Source organism: Pinus tabuliformis, chromosome 8, assembly GCF_031772625.1.
Source record: "Pinus tabuliformis cultivar Carrire ecotype Pingquan chromosome 8, CPIR1, whole genome shotgun sequence".
NCBI classification, from domain to species: domain Eukaryota; kingdom Viridiplantae; phylum Streptophyta; class Pinopsida; order Pinales; family Pinaceae; genus Pinus; species Pinus tabuliformis.
In genome coordinates, this window is record NC_142294.1 from 552,551,325 (window position 1) to 552,567,777 (window position 16,453).

General features: G+C 40.1%; 1 long non-coding RNA gene across 4 annotated transcripts in view; it reads right to left on the reverse strand.

Moving 5' to 3' along the window:
* Nucleotides 1–16,453, reverse strand: part of LOC149236644 (uncharacterized) — a 58,379-nt gene that overhangs the window by 25,828 nt on the left and 16,098 nt on the right. The window contains exons 3-10 of one of the 4 annotated variants that reach the window (XR_016246235.1): nt 16,333–16,413; nt 16,025–16,139; nt 15,845–15,928; nt 15,694–15,735; nt 15,480–15,556; nt 15,130–15,215; nt 14,882–14,972; nt 14,708–14,787 (exon numbers count right to left, since the gene is read on the reverse strand). This is a non-coding gene — a long non-coding RNA (uncharacterized LOC149236644). Of the gene's footprint in view, nt 1–14,707; nt 14,788–14,881; nt 14,973–15,129; nt 15,216–15,479; nt 15,557–15,693; nt 15,736–15,844; nt 15,929–16,024; nt 16,140–16,248; nt 16,414–16,453 lie in introns of all 4 variants that reach the window. The other 3 variants (XR_016246237.1, XR_016246236.1, XR_016246238.1) reach the window with 3 other exon arrangements.

Consider the following 16,453-nt stretch of genomic DNA (forward strand, 5'->3'; position numbering starts at 1 on the left):
AAGGATACCACATTGGCCGCAAAGGACTAAGATGTCATTCAATTGATCTGAAGTGTGTACTCAACACCAAAGATTTGTGTTGTTGTAACAATCATCTTGTTGCCTGGCACAAGAAGGGATTAACTTTGCAAAACTTTGGAAGAGTAACTTTGTAACTCTTCCAAGCATATATAAAAGTAGAGGAATCAGAAGTGGGTATGACACCCGCTTCTTATTTGCATTCAACAAAACATTCTTATTATAATTCCTAGTGGAAAACATGGTTATGAATGCTAACAGGGGATAGATGTGGCAGTTCAGCAGTCCATTGAACAGCTAGATGGGTCAGAGTAGGCATTGATAAAGGGAAACACTAAGAAATTGTTGAATACCGCATACAAGGATACCGCATTGGCTGCAAAGGACTGAGATGTCATTCAAGTGATCTGAATTATGTACTCAACACCAAAGATTTCTGTTGTTGTAACTTGTAACAGCCCTTCCATCATCTTGCTTCCTGGCTCTCTAAAGATTTAACTTTGAAAAACTTTGTAACTCTTCCAGGCATATATGAAAGTAGAGGAATCACAGTATCACTATAGGATATCCAAAGGGCTCAAATGGGAATAAGCCACCCACTTCCTATTTGAATTCAGGAAAACATTCCTATTATAAGCCCTAGTGGAAAAAATGGATATGAGTGCTACATGGGATAGATATGGTGATTGAGTAGTCCATTGAGCAGCTAGATGAGTCAGAATAGGCACTGATAAATGAAAACAGTGAGAAATTGATAAATACCACATACAGGGATACGACTTTGGCTGCATAGGGATAAGATGTTATTCAATTGACTTGAACTGTGTACTCAACACCAAAGATTTGTGTTGTTGTTACTGCACTTTGCTGATGACTAGGAGTTTCTTTGTGAAACTAAGAACCATTGAGGAGGTTCCTGCGTATATGATTATGAAATTTATGAACGAGGCAAACTTACATGTACAATTATACACAAATGGAAACCAAATAAGGCAACAAGCTGCTACAGTCAAAAGAAGTAACTATTCTACCAATAGATTTGTGCTACAAAAACTTGAGTTGTCATTGAACTATGTATTCAACACCAAAAAAATTTGCTTTGTGTATTAAAAAGGTTTTTAAGTAAAAGCTTCTCGAATTCCCAAACCAGAGGCAAGCTTAGTGTACAATTGTATATCAATGGAAAACAAAAAATGCTACAAGTTGCTGCAATCAAAAGAAGTACCTATTACACCAATAGATGGCTGTTACGCAGAGGATTCTTTTTGCCAATCCAGCTCCAGCTAAACTATACATAGTTTCATTGTCCTAAACTTCCTGGAAATCCCAAAACTGTAATATCTTTTGCAAACGAGATTGGTTTGCAACTTTTTTAGGATTGTGGTAGATCTTCTCAAACATGGATCCCAACAGAGATACAAGCCTCAAAGTGATAAAGGAGATAAAGCAAGAGCCTCACTGTCTAGTTCCTTTGGATTGATGCGAAGGAGCAAACCACTGGCGAAATAGAACAGTTAAAGTTAATAATGAAACTGTGCTTTATCATGAACATAATAGAGCTATATACAGACCCCCAAGTATTTATCTGAAGCAAAGCAAAATAGAACAAAATACAAACCCCCAAGTGCTAATCCAAAGCAAAGCTAAATATTCAGTCCACCTATTAATGCATGTCACCCTAACCATCAAATCCTATTAATAAGGAAAACAACATCATTGGCAAACACCCAAAAATTTGCAGCAATTTTGAAGTGCAGCCATCCCTCTTCAGAATATATCATGGATAGACAAGCCAACGATGCATTGGTTCACTCATGAGGTTGATCAAAAGGCCATCCCTTCTTCAGAATATATCATGAATAGAAAAGCCAATGAGGCATTAGTTCACTCATGAGTTTGATCAAGAGTAACAGGTCCCATCCCTGCTATGTTCTGCCCTGGTCGAATGGCATGTGTTTTAGGAGATCGTAGCAAGTGCATGTGGATAAGGTGTTGAGAATGGAGATAAAGCAATAACTTCACTATTTAGCTGGTTTGTGTTGCTACGCTTTTGTTCATAAATATCGATGTTAATGCCAACCTCCAGGGGCAACGAGAACTTCATAAACAAGGAGGCTTGCACAAGTGGCTGCTAGAAGTGGTCACCCGTCATTGGAATAGTATAGCAAATATGTGGAGGAACTCCACTCCAAACTAGCATGACCGAACAAGGTTAACAAACATGCACCCTCATGATATGACAAGGATGGTTTCTGGAACTTAACCCCAAGAGAAGGATATGAAACAAAGTGTTTCACCCTTTGCCGAAAATGAAGGCTAGAACTCACATTATTGCATGGGGTAGCAGGATGGAAGAATCATACACAGTGCAAGTAAATGAGGCGTTGGAATGGAAATAGTTGGAATGGAAATAAAGCTATGGCTTCAATCTTCTAAACATTTCTTTCTTTTGAGGCTCCCTTGCATCTCCTTCTTATCTACTTAGAGGCACTCTCTGGTTTTAGGCTTTAGTTGGTTTACTTACCCAGTGTCTCTCAGGCTTAGTTACAAAACAAGCACCTACTTAGAATCATTAACTTCAATGCTGTAAAGTGTAGGCATTGCATTTGCCATCCTCCCTACCCAAGGGGGGTTGTTAGCTCTATGTGTAAGATGTTTGTTCACCCTGAATAGCTAAAAGACTGGACTCAAATTGTTTTCAACCATTTAGTGCATTTCTTTGTTATTTGAATGCTTTATTAGCCTACATTCTTGATTTAAGCTCCCTATGGCACCTAGACTATAACAAGGTAAAGGAGCATTTGGGAGGATGAGAAGAATGACAAAAGGTAGTTGATCGCTACAATATGCACATTCAGGCCCGAATAAAGTAAGTAATGTTGAAGTCTAACCCTATCCAAAACCTCTGCATACTAGTAACTAGAGTGGGAATGCACTCTTTCCCAACCTTTCATGAAGGCCAAATTTTTCTACTCATTGCTATATTGCCTTGCTAGAGCAAGTCAATGTCAGTCATGCATTCCTCCATCAATGAGGCACTTTATAATATAGTGATGAAAGGAGTCCGTGGTGCTTTTGGCTCCTTCATGCAAGATGTAGAGGTGAAATTTGACACAAAGAATTGTATCCAAGGGCTTAAGAAGAATTTAGACAACATGAAATCCATGGAGCAGGTTATGGAGTTGAAAGGCCAAATATGTCACTCCAAGGGCTAAAGAAGAATTTAGGTAACATAAAATCCATGGAGCAGGTTGTATACATTATGAAGTTGAAAGGCCAAATTTGTCACTCCGGAGAAAATGTGGGACTGAATAACACAAGTGATAAGCCCACAACATCCCGTGGCATGAAGAACTTAGTGCCCCTCCCAATCACAAATGAAGACCAAGCTTGAAAATTATCCCAGTCTAGTTGATGCTCTTGTAACCTGGGTTGAATCTTAAGTCTATAACTGGATAATTGAACGTTTGAAGTTTGCTAACTTTACAGTTTTGATAAATGGGTCACCTTCTAAAATTTTTATGTCTTCCCAGGGCCTCAAGCAAGGCTTCCCCTTGTCACCTTTTCTGTTTCTTTTTGTTGCAATAGCCCTAAGCAAATAGATTCTAGAGCCAAGGAGGGTTGGGCAATTCAATGGAATCAATTTAGCAGGTACAGTTGTTTTCTTGTTTCTTTTAGTTGCAATAGCCCTAAGCAGATTGACTATAGAGGTAAAGAGCGTTGGGCAATTCAATGGAATCAGTTTAGCAGGCAGAGTTGTAACTCATTTGTTGTTCGTGGATGACATTCTCCTCTTTGGAGAGGTACCTTGTGAGAATTGAATTGTCTTGAGATCATCTTGGAAACCTTTTGCAAGACTACGGGAATGGAAGTTGAATGGGATAAGTGAAAACTTGAAGGAGAGGTTAGGCCAGCTAGTTCCAATGAAGCTTGAGCTTCTTAGTAAAGAAAGTATCTCGGGGATAACTTAAAACCTAATAATTTCGGTTATGGCTAGTTGGGAAGACTGAAGGACGAATCAATAGTTGGTGTCATCATTGAGTATTGAGGGGAGGGGGAAGGTTGATTATTGTTAAGTTGGTTCTTGAGAGCACACTTGTTTACTGGTTATCTATAGAGAATGTCCCAAAATCAATCTTGGAAAATGTTAGAAATAAGTGATCAAGCTTCCTATGGTCAAGTAGGAAGGAAATGGAGGGTTTTCTCCTTCCCAAGTGGGCAAGGATTGCAAATAAAAAAGGAAAAGGTGGCTGAAGGTTAAAAAACTTGCAACTGTTTGGACAAGCTTTGGCTGCAAAGAATCTTTGAAGGTGTTTGTTTAAACAGGGTCTTTGAGGGAAGGTAACGAGGGTCAAGTATTTGGAAAACAGGGCTCCGAAGTAGTGTATTAGGCTTGAGCCTAAATATTCAAAAGGTGCCTCTAACATGTGGAGAGGTTTATTCAAAGCTTTTGAAATCTTAAATCCATGGGTTGTTTGAAAAGTTAGTAATAGATCCATCATCCAATGTGAAGGTGGGAGGACTCGTGGATCAGATGTCAAAGGAACTTTTTTCTTTTAGATCCCCTAAGGAGGCAGCTTCACAATAGGAGGGAAACTTCTTTTCAAGATGGTTCAAGGGCTGGAATGCCTAGTACATGAATTCAGGTTTGGATATTTGCGGAAGATTTGGAACTACAACGTCATTTGGGATGTGAATGGTCCCAATATGTGTCATTGACCTTAAACATAGCACTTTTCTCTAATGGAGCAAGAAAATGAATCATGTTGGACGAGGAATGTCACTATAGGGGTAATGACAACAAAGTTAGGATATGAATGGAGCAAGAAAATGACTCATGTTGGACGAGGAATGTCACTATGGGGGTAATGACAACAAAGTTAGGCTATGAAGAGAAGATGAGTGAAAATGTGGCAGAAGCTAGGCACTAGTGGTGGAAGGCAACTTAGAAGATAGATGGCCTTTACGTTTAGAAACTTGCTAAAGATTTGAAACTACATCAAGACACTACAATTGTAGTCACTCACTACACAATAATATTATATATGAGATCAAAATTGCAAGCATACCCTCTGAACATCATCTCTTTTGCAATGTGCTCTATTCTGCTAAAAAAAAAAGGGACTAAATAAGGTTAAAATACACACACGGTTAGTAATGATAAGCTTATTTCAAAACTAATAATTATTCATAATAGGAAACACACCTCCCCAAGAGATTTTCTTTGTTCGTGCTCATCAAAACAAGTCATCTATGTTGATTTGGGGTAGCTAAAAAAAAGGAGGGACTAAACAAGGTTAAAATATACACACAGTTAGTATTGATAAGCTTATTTCAAAACTAATAACTATTCATAATAGGAAACACACCTCCCCAAGAGTTGTTTTTGTTTGTGCTAATCAAAACAAGTCATCTATGTTGATTTGGGGTAGCATTTGGGGTAGCGTCGGATGTGCTCTAGGCCTCAAATTTTGAGGGGAGGCTTCGGCACATGTATTCCAAAGAACCCAGAAAACGTTTTGGGAAATTCCACCTGGAGACAATTTTATTAAAATAATTAATATTTTTTAATGGGATCCTAAGTCTAAACTTAGAAATTAAAAATATTAATGGGTATTAATCTAATTGTGGGTGTAACTTCTAAAAAAAGACAAGAATCAAGCTAAAATAATCTTAGCCATTGATTAACTTTTAATCTGGGCCATTGAATGTCAACGAGAAGATTATTTAAGGAAGCTTGAGGGTCATTTAGAAAATACAACGAGAGATCAAGAGATCGAATTTCTAAAGTGAGAAGTTATCCGGAGGAAATTTTGATTGAGTAGATTTCTTGCAATTGAGGGGCAGAGATAACATCCAGAGAGAGAGATTTTCTCATAGCCGGAGAATCATCAGCAGAGAGAGGCAGAGAGTGATCCAGCAGCTCTCACGCAGGCATTGATGCAGGGCCACGCAGAGGTAGCGCAGAGGGTGAGAGAGAGTTTGAAATTTTTGCAGCAAAGTCAGTTTCAGAAGCCAGGTGCCGAGGTGTGAGACCGAGAGGCTGAGAGCAGTGACTGCGAGCAATAAATTGATCCGTTGGTTGGGTGACACAATGCCTAGAGGGGCTGACGCAGGGATTGCGTGAGGACTGCACAGAGGCAGTGCAAGGCCTACCAGAGGCACCTCATCTAGTGTCACGGAGACAGTTGCAGTGGCTAGGAGCGCCAAAGACTGAACAACGCAGAGCAGAGTTGGCAGCAGTGCAGATGGCACAAAGCAGAGGTCAGCAGCAGCGCAGTGGATTCATAGGGTCAATGCAAAGACTAGCAACAGTCAGGCTCCAGCATTCATGTGGTATCATACTGAACACAGTTAGTTCAGTAATTTTGGATGTTTTTTCGTTGCTGATAGAGTAGCAGTAACAGTTTGCAGTGCAGTGGCAGTTGGCAGTATCAATGCTAGCAGCAGCACAGATGCAACACTTGAGAGGGAGTTGTAGTACGGATGCAGTGTTAACAATGGCAGTGTCAACAGCGATACAGTTGCAGCAGCAGCGCAATAGTTGGTGGACAACATGTCAGACATCAACAGCGCAAAGGACGATGCTTCAAAGTCAAAGCAGTATGCAACAGCGTATATTGCTAGAGCACATTCCTCGCTAAGTGAGAGTGTTTATTTGGTGTAGCATCGGATGTGCTCTAAGCCTCAAATTTTGCAAGGAGATTTGGGCACATGCATTCCAAAGAACCCAAAAAGCATTTTGGGAAATTCCACCCAGAGACAATTTTATTTAAAAAAACTAATATTTTTAATGGGACCCTAAGTCTAAACTAAAGAAATTAAAAATATTAATGGGTATTAATCTAATTGTGGGTGTAACTTCTAGAAGAAGACGAGGATCAAGCTAAAATAATCTTAGCCATTGATTAGCTTTTAATCTAGGTCGTTGAATGTTAACGAGAAGATTATTTAAGGAAGCTTGAGGGTCATTTGGAAAATACACCGAGAGATCAAGAGATTGAATTTCTAAAGTGAGAAGTTCTCAGGAGGAAATTTTGATCGAGTAGATTTCTTGCAGTTGAGGGGTAGAGATAGCATCCGGAGAGAGATTTTCTCAGTCAGAGAATCATTAGCATCATAAGTAGAGAGAGGCAGAGAGTGATCCACCATCTCTCACGTAGAGGCTGACGCAGGGCCACGCAAAGGCAGCGCAAAGGGTGAGAGATAGTCCGAAATTTTTGTAGCAAAGTCTGTTTCAGAAGTCGAGCAAGGGTGTGAGACCGAGAGGCTAAGAGCAATGACTGCAGGCAACAAATCGATCAGCTGGCTAGGTGACGTAGTGCCTATAGGGGTTGACGCAGGGAATGCATGAGTACTGCGCAGAGGCAGCACAAGCCCTGTTAGAAGCACCTCATCTAGTGTTTGGATCAACTGGAATTTTTCTCAGTGATTGTGTGAGGTAATATCACAAATCTTTCTGCCAGTATTTCTCTCTATAATTGAACAACCCGTGAGGTATTCAGAGATGTATTCAAAATTTGCTACTACTTAATAATAATAAACCCTCAGATCTGTTGCACCAGTTTTCCCGCATTGGGTTTTTCCAAGGACATTTGTCCAAAAATAATGGTGCTATTATGTTGTATTTTCTTTCTTGCTCAGTCTCTTGTTTCCACATATAAATTAATTAAGTGAACACTGCAGTGTATGTATTTCAATATTTGTCGTAGGAAACTGCAAATAACTTGTTCGTGTAAATCTAACAAGTAGGAGAAATATCATTAGTTATTGCAGTAGGAATTCCGTTTTAGGATTTTTCAGAATCTACAGATACAAAATAATATTAAATAAGATATTAACAAAGTTGAATGCAACAATTAATCGTAATAAGAAACACACCTTGCTTGTTATATAAGAGGGGGGGGGGGGGGTGGGGTTCCATTTTGTATTTCATGTGTGGAACGCAATAATTAATTCTAATAAAAAACACACCTTATTTGTTATATAAAATTGGAGTCTATTTTGTATTTCATGTAATAAAAAACACACCTTGTGTTAAAATTGGCAACTAGGGCCAAACTCCATATGGGTCATCTTATTTACGGTAGTTGATATTTTTCTTGGATTCCTCACATCGAGAGGTATAGGATTGATCTAAAGATCATCCGATTCTGACATGTATTCATGGAGATATCAATTTATTGGTGTTATGGGACAATTCGTCAAGGTCGGCCAGCAACCAAATTGCCCCCACTTGTGCTCAATGTTTTAGTATAAAAAGAGGTGGCTTGCTAGTCATTTGGACACACACTCTTCTTGTGATCTTTTCCTCTCCACTTGTCTTTGGGTTTTGGTGGGAGGAGAGATCCTAAGTATATACGTTGCCCTAGAAGCTACCATGGGAAAGAAGGATCTACGTTGCTCTAAAGAAGATGCCCTAGCCCCTAAAGTTGGCATGGAGATAAAGGCTTAACGCAATCAGGAAGATGGGCTTCTAATGTTGTTCTAACGCTACCCTAATGAATCCCTAGCGTTGCCCTAATAAAGAAGCCTTAATGATGCCCTAACAAGAAGACCTAGCCGCAGCCAAGTAGAAGGTTTCTATTCCTAGCAAGCTGCAGTCCTAATGGGAGGACTACAGTATTACCCTAGCCGCAGTAAATCACAAGATTTGGCTGCAGTCCTAGGGGATCTCTAGAGCTACAATACGCTGCCTGAATGGTTCCTAATCTACAGTCTCAAGTCTGCCCTAGCCGCAGTAAAAAGAGAAGGTTGTAGTCACCAAAATAGAGGACTATAGCAGTTGTCCATTTGTGCTTCTAACCACAGTCAATGTAGGGCTAGTCTCAGCCCTCAAGGAGGTCATCATGGCTGCAGTTGGAGATGACCCTATCAGCCAAATGATGAAGGAGACGTTGTAAGGAAAGTCAGCTATCATATCACATTCTGGAGGATATGTCCTTATGCCACTTTGTGGTAGGTGACAGCATAGCTCATTTACGAGCATTGAAGAAGGGAGACCGTAGCCTTGGGATGGATGTTGCAGCTGATGTGTGAAGTTTGGTAGGACTTCATTGATGCCCTAACCAGTCAATGACCACATTGTGAAGGTTGTCTGAATTGTTGTTTGAGTCCAACAATGCAGCAAACAACAACATGATATGATATGATGTGACAACATTGTAATAAGGTGCAGCATGATGATGGGCATAGTGATGAAGTGTATCATAGCATGATGAGTGCAACACAATGATGATGAATGTTGCAATGAGGTGCAGCAGTATGATGTATTGCAGCAGCAGAATTGTGATATACTGCAATATGCATTGAGTGCATAAAGAGTACAACATAGTGCAGCATGAAGGATGCAACAGAATGTTGATGAAGTACAACATGATGGGCATAGCATGATGATTGGGCGCAACTAAGTGATGAGAGCAGCATAGTTATGAAGAGCAGCTCAGTGATTGGGTGCAGCACAGTGGCGGGTGCAACATGATGATGAGGTGCAGCACAGTGTTGCATGGTGATAGAGTCACCTTGGAGGAGAGTTGAAGCAGTATGTCTTCACCTGAGTTCAGATCAGCTACCTCATGTGCCATCTTCTTAGAGAAGATCTCTGCTCTTATTTAGATAAGTCAAAATGTTGACTTCTAATGTATATGTACTATCTCTCTCTACTGAACTATTAAAGGACATAAGAAGAATTGATCAAGAGTTTCTCCACATTGAGGTTTGTCCCTAGCTGGCACCACATCTTGTGTCCCCTTGTCTTGGCTTGTTTTTTGCGATTTATGTTTATGTTCTATCTGCATTTTACTATCATGCTAAATGTGATTGCTAATCTGGAATTGATATTGAGCTAATATGGAAAATTGATGTAAATTTTCTCTCAGCATAGAACATACCTAAAATTAACATGGTATCAGAGTTGAGGTGAAGAGAAAGCCCAAGAAAGAGTGAAAGACCAATCACCGAAGACAGTTGGAAAGGACAAAAAGGCTCAATGGGTTCCTCATCCCTCTTCAAATTCACCAAGGGTGAAGTCGAAGCAGAGAATATTATCCGAGTAGTGTAGCGGAAGCATCTGATGGCCTACCTAAAGATCACTTCAATGGGAAGTCTGAATCTAAGGGTAGAAGGACATATGCCTTGCTTGCAATAAGTTCGACCATTATGCGAAGGAGTGTCTGAATGGTAGGGACACATCACTTGATGATGATAACAATCATTCCAGGGACATCTTCAATGATCGAAGGAATGACAGGTAACACAAGTCATCAAGGAAATGGCCGACTCCTCAAAGAATGCAAGGAACTCCAGGCATGAAGAATCAAATGTTGTTTCTGATAAGCTAAAGAAGTATTATCTTATATTGGCCCTCTCCACTACTCCTCCAGACTCTTTCGGAATCTGGCTTATTGATAGTAGTGCTTCAAGGCACTTCATCAGATAGAAGGAAGCTCTCTCGAATTTGATAGATAAGGAGACAATCGTGGAGATTTTTCTTGGAGATAATGCCACCCATCCCGGAAAGGGTGTAGGGAATGTTACACCTGAATTGAATGAGGGTAACACGATTCATTTAAAAGAAGTTCTTTATGTACCTGATCTCAAGAAGAACCCGGTGTCCATTTCGGCAATGGAAGTCAAAGGTTTCAAGGTGGCATTCATCGATGGAAAGGTACATGTTTGAAAATAGAATTTTTAAGATGCTTTTACTCATGGGTTCAGGAATTGGCAATTTGTATCAAGTTGCAGGAAGTCCATTGGGGACCATGTTGTGTGACACATCTCTTCAATGGCACCGGAGGTTTGCCCATCTTCATTATAACTTATAAGGCCCTACCCGATGTGAGTCAGATGGTAAAAGGGATGCTTGAATTCAAGAAGAGCATGTAGGTACATGTACGAGATGTACCGAAGGAAATATTACAAGGGGACCATTCCACTCATGTAATAACAAGACCTCAGATGTGGAACAACCTGAGGGGTTTGAGATTCATGATTGGGAATCTCAAGTATGCAGGTGGAAGAAAGCTCTCTATGTTTTAGAGCAAACACCCCGGGCTTGATATGAGAAGATTGATAGCTAGCTGATGAAGTTGAGATTCACTAGGAGTGAAGCCGATCCAAACCAGTGCTTGAAAGTTGTGGATGATAGACCTCTTATACTGGCACCTTATGAGGACGACCTCTTTCTGACAGGTGCAGACCCTCTCATTTGCAAAAGTAAGAGGGAATTGGATTCTGGATTTGGAATAGTGAACTACAAGCCCGTGACTACCTCGATGGAGCTTAACATTCAGAAGTTATGTGGTAGTGATGCCGAACCTGATTTGGGAAATGCCTCTGAGTTTCATAAACTCATTCGCATTGATGTTCTTGGTGAACTTCGTTCCAAATATATGTTTTGCAGTTAGCATGTTGGGCTCATATATGGTTGAGCCTCATTGGATTGGCGCAGAGAATCATTTGAGATATCTTCACGGCACAATCTCTCATGGATTGAGATACGCTGCTGGAAATGTGAAGTTGCATGATTATTCTAATGTTGATTAGGTAGGCAATGTGGAGGATCGCAAGAACACTTCTAGGTGTTGGTTCTCTTTGGGTTCTGCTTCGATATCCTGGATGAGCAGGAAGCAGAAGTCGGTTGCTTTGAGCACCGCTGAGTCCGAGTACATAGCTGCGAGTATAGCCTCGTGTGACGTTGTCTGGTTGTGGAAGCTCTTCAGTGAGTTGTTTGGACACGTGTTGGATACCATCGTGATTTTCTGTGACAACCAGAGGGGGATTCGATTGTTAAGGAATCCCATGTTCTATGATCGCTCCAAGCATATAGACATCAAGTACCACTTTATCTGGGATATGGTACATCGAGGAGCAAGAAGGCTCCATCGCATTGGGACTGATGTGCAGGTCGCCGATATTCTGTCGAAGCCCTTGGGAAAGGTCAAATTCTTGACTTTCTAAGAATGACTAGGAGTTGTGGAGAGGCTCTCTCCTACGGGTCCTGTATGATATGGACATTGAGCTCTAGGAGTTCCGAGGGGCTTGGGGTTACATTTGGAGCGATGAGCAACCATAGTGTGAGTGGTTTAGCCTTCCCCTAGTGGTCTGCTATGTAGGCAGGATGAGTGGTTCATCCTTCTCCTATCGAGACACAGTCATAGGGTGAGTGGTTCAGCCTTCCCCTAATGATTTGTGGTGTACAGGGTGAGTGGTTAAACCTTCCCCTAGGATACCCCTGGAAACATGTAAGTAGGATGAGTGGTTCATCCTTCTCCTGCTGAGACATCCTACCCATGCAGTCTGGGACTCATGGACAGTACCTCTCATCTGGCCAATGACTAGGCAAATGAGGATAGGGACCATAGTAGTACCAATGGATGCATCGTGTTACTACCGTACTCCCTATGCTAGGATGATATTGATCTGGGACCAATTGGAACTGACTTCGGGTCAGTAAGAGTGATATAACTCACTCTCTTTTTGGAACTGATTTCGGATTAGTAAGAGTGGTATGACACACTCTCTTTATTGGAACTGACTTCGGGTCAGTAAAAGTGGTATGAGACACTCTTTTATATGGGACTGACTTTGGGTCAGTAGAGGATGGTATGATACATTCTCGATCACTTCTTCTTCTTAGTTCAGCAGAGTAGAGCAGTGCAGGGCACTGATGGCAGAGATAGTACAACCTGGCAAATGGATTAGGAGATGGAGTTCTCCCTAGTTGAGAGGGAGTGTTAAAATTGGCAACTAGGGCCAAACTCCATATGGGTCATCTTATTTATGGCAGTGATATTTTTCTTAGATTCCTCGCATCGAGAGGTGTAGGATTGATCTAAAGATCATCTGATTCCGACATGTATTCTTGGAGATATGAATTTATTTGTGTTATGGGACAATTCGTCAAGGTCGGCCAGCAACCGAATTGCCCTCACTTGTGCTCAATGTTTTAGTATAAAAAGAGGTGGCTTGCTAGTCATTTGGACACACACTCTTCTTGTGATCTCTTCCTCTCCACTTGTCTTTGGGTTTTGGTGGGAGGAGAGATCCTAAGAATATAAGCTGCCCTAGAAGCTGCCATGGGAAAGAAGGATCTATGCTGCCCTAAAGAAGATGCCCTAGCCCCTAACGATGGCATGGAAATAAAGGCTTAACGCAGTCATGAAGATGGGCTTCTAATGTTGTTCTAGCATTTCCCTAATGAAGCCCTAGTGTTGCCCTAATAAAGAAGCCTTAACGTTGCCCTAACAGGAAGACCTAGCCGCAGTCAAGTAGAAGGTTTATATGCCCAACAAGCCACAGTCCTAATGGGAGGACTACAGTCTTACCCTAGCCGCAGTAAATCACAAGATTTGGCCGCAGTCCTAGGGGATCTCTAGAGCTACAATACGCTGTCTGAATGGTTCCTAATCTACAGTCTCAATTTTTCCCTAGCCGTAGTAAAAAGAGAAGGTTACGGTCACCAAAGAAGAGGACTATAGCAGTTGTCCATTTGTGCTTCTAACTGCAGTCAAAGGAGGGCTAGTCTCAGCCCTCAAGGAGGTCATCATGGCTGCAGTTGGAGACGACCCTATCAGCCAAATGATGAAGGAGATGATGTAAGGAAAGTCAACTATCATATCACATTCTGGAGGATATGTCCTTATGCCACTTTGTTGTAGGTGATAGCGTGGCTCATTTAGGAGTGTTGAAGAAGGGTGGTCGTAGCCTTGGGAGGGATGTTGCAGCTGATGTGTGAAGGTTGGTAGGACTTCATTGATGCCCTAACCAGTCCATGACCACATTGTGAAGGCTGTCTAAATTGTTGTTTAAGTCCAGCGATGCAGCAAACAGCAGCATGATATGATATGATGTGACAACATTGTAATAAGGTGCAGCATGATGATGAATGTTGTAGCTTGATGATGAATGTTGCAGCATGTTGATGGGCATAGTGATGAAGTGTATCATAGCATGATGAGTGCAGCACAAATGTAACAAAGTGCAGCACAGTGATGATGAATGTTGCAATGAGGTGCAGCAGTAGAATTGTGATATACTGCAGTATGCATTGAGTGCAAAAGGGGTACAACATAGTGTAGCATGAAGGATGCAGCAGAATGTTGATGAAGTACAACATGATGGGCACAGCATGATGATTGGGTGCAGCTCAGTGATGAAGAGCAGCTCAATCATTGGGTGCAGCACAGTGACAAGTGCAGCATGATGATGAGGTGCAGCACAGTGCTGCATGGTGATGGAGTCACCTTGGAGGATCAGTGGAAGCAGTATGCCTTCCCCTGAGTTTAGATCAGCGACCTCATGTGCCATCTTCTTAGAGAAGATCTTTGCTCTTATTTAGATAAGTCAAAATGTTGACTTCTAATGTATATGTACTATCTCTCTCTCTGCTGAACTATTGAAGAACATAAGAAGAATTGATCAAGGGTGTCTAATATTATAGCAGTGCCAATCATGAACGATAAGCCATGCCATGATTTTTGTTGGTTGTACAATTGTAGTTGTTCACTATATAAATAAAATCAATATAGTTGATTATGGAGCAAGAAAGCATATCAATCTAAACATACCATTTGACGTATATGTCAAACTGCTAATTGAGTGGTATTACCCGAGAACCATGCTAGAAGGAGAAAATATCTAGCAAACGAATAATAATAACACTATTTTGTTGGAAAACAACATGACTCACCCATTTTCTGCACTGCATCTACCTTGCCTAAGGTATCTTCTCCACTCAACCCTCCCAGAGACAACAATTGTAGTCACTCACTGTACAAAGTAATATATATGATATTAGAAATAAATCACGAGTGCTTAAATAACAAAACAAATATACTGAGCAATGAATTAATCATCCACAAACCTGCCCTCCCTTGGCTAATATTATAGCAGTGGCAATCATGAACGATAAGCCATGCCATGAATTTTGTTGGTTGTACAATTGTAGTCGTTCACTATATAAATAAAATCAACATAGTTGATTATGAGAGCATAGATAAAACATATAATAAATTGAATAGAGAGCATAGATAAAACATATAATAAATTGAATAGCAAACGAATTAGCAAAAGATACTTTTAAGTGCATTGCATATAGGTATGTTAACTCACCTTCATTTCTAGAAAATAACTTCCATTTTCTTTGCTTGCTTCCTTGATTTCCTTTTCCACACTCAAAAAAGGAAACCAAGACCAAACTACAAAAAAAGAGAAAATAAAAAATAAATAAAAATAAAAAATAAAAAAACGAGTACAACAAAAAGCATGGCCATGATCAAACTCGAAAACAAAGCATGCATATAGGAACAAAGAAAAAATTGCAAACAACCCCTTTGCACATCATCTCTCCTGCAATGTGCTTTCCACTGGAAAAAATGCAGGTTGAATAAGGTTAAAATACACACAATTAATAATAGTAAACATATTTCAAAACCAATAATTATTCAAAATAGGAAACCCACCTCGCCTAGAGTTTGTTTTATAATGGTGGACATTATCTTTTGCATTCCACTTGCTCGTGCTCATTAGAACAAGCCACCTGCAACAGATACAAAATAAGATATTAGAATCATTATATAAGTTAAACTAGAGAGTTGAATGCAATAAATAATTGTAATAAAAAACACTTTTTTTGAGATTGTTATATAAAAGGGGAGAGTCTATTTTGTATTTCACATATTCATGCTCTCTGGAACAAGCCATCTCAGCCATCTCCACCTACAGCAGATACAAAATAAGATATCAGAATCATTCTATAAGTTATACTAAAGAGTTGAATGCAATAATTAATCGTAATAAAAAAACACACCTTTCTTTTCTTACACACCTTTCTTTGAAATTGTTATATAAAAGGGGAGAGTCCATTTTGTATCACATATTCATGCTCTATAGAACAAGCCATCTCAGCCATCTCCACCAACAGCAGATAAAAAATAAGATATTATAATCATTCTATAAGTTATACTAAAGAGTTGATTGCAATAATTAATTGTAATAAAAAACACACCTTTCTTTGAAATTGTTATATAAATGGGGAGAGTCCATTTTGTATCACATATCATGCTCTCTAGAACCAGCCATCTCAGCCATCTCCACCTACAGCACATCTCATCCATCTCCACCTACAGCAGATACAAAATAAAATATTAGAATCATTCTATAAGTTATACTAGAGAGTTGAATGCGATACTTAATCGTAATAAAAAAACTCGCCTTTTTTTTCTTACACACCTTTCTTTGAGATTGTTGTATAAAAGGGGAGAGTCCATTGTGTATCACATTTTCATGCTCTCTGGAACAAGCCATCTCACACACCTTTCTTTGAAATTGTTATTTAAAAGGGGAGAGTCCATTTTGTATCACATATTCATGCTCTCTAGAACAAGCCATCTCCACCTACAGATGGTACAAAATAAGATATCAGAATCATTCTATA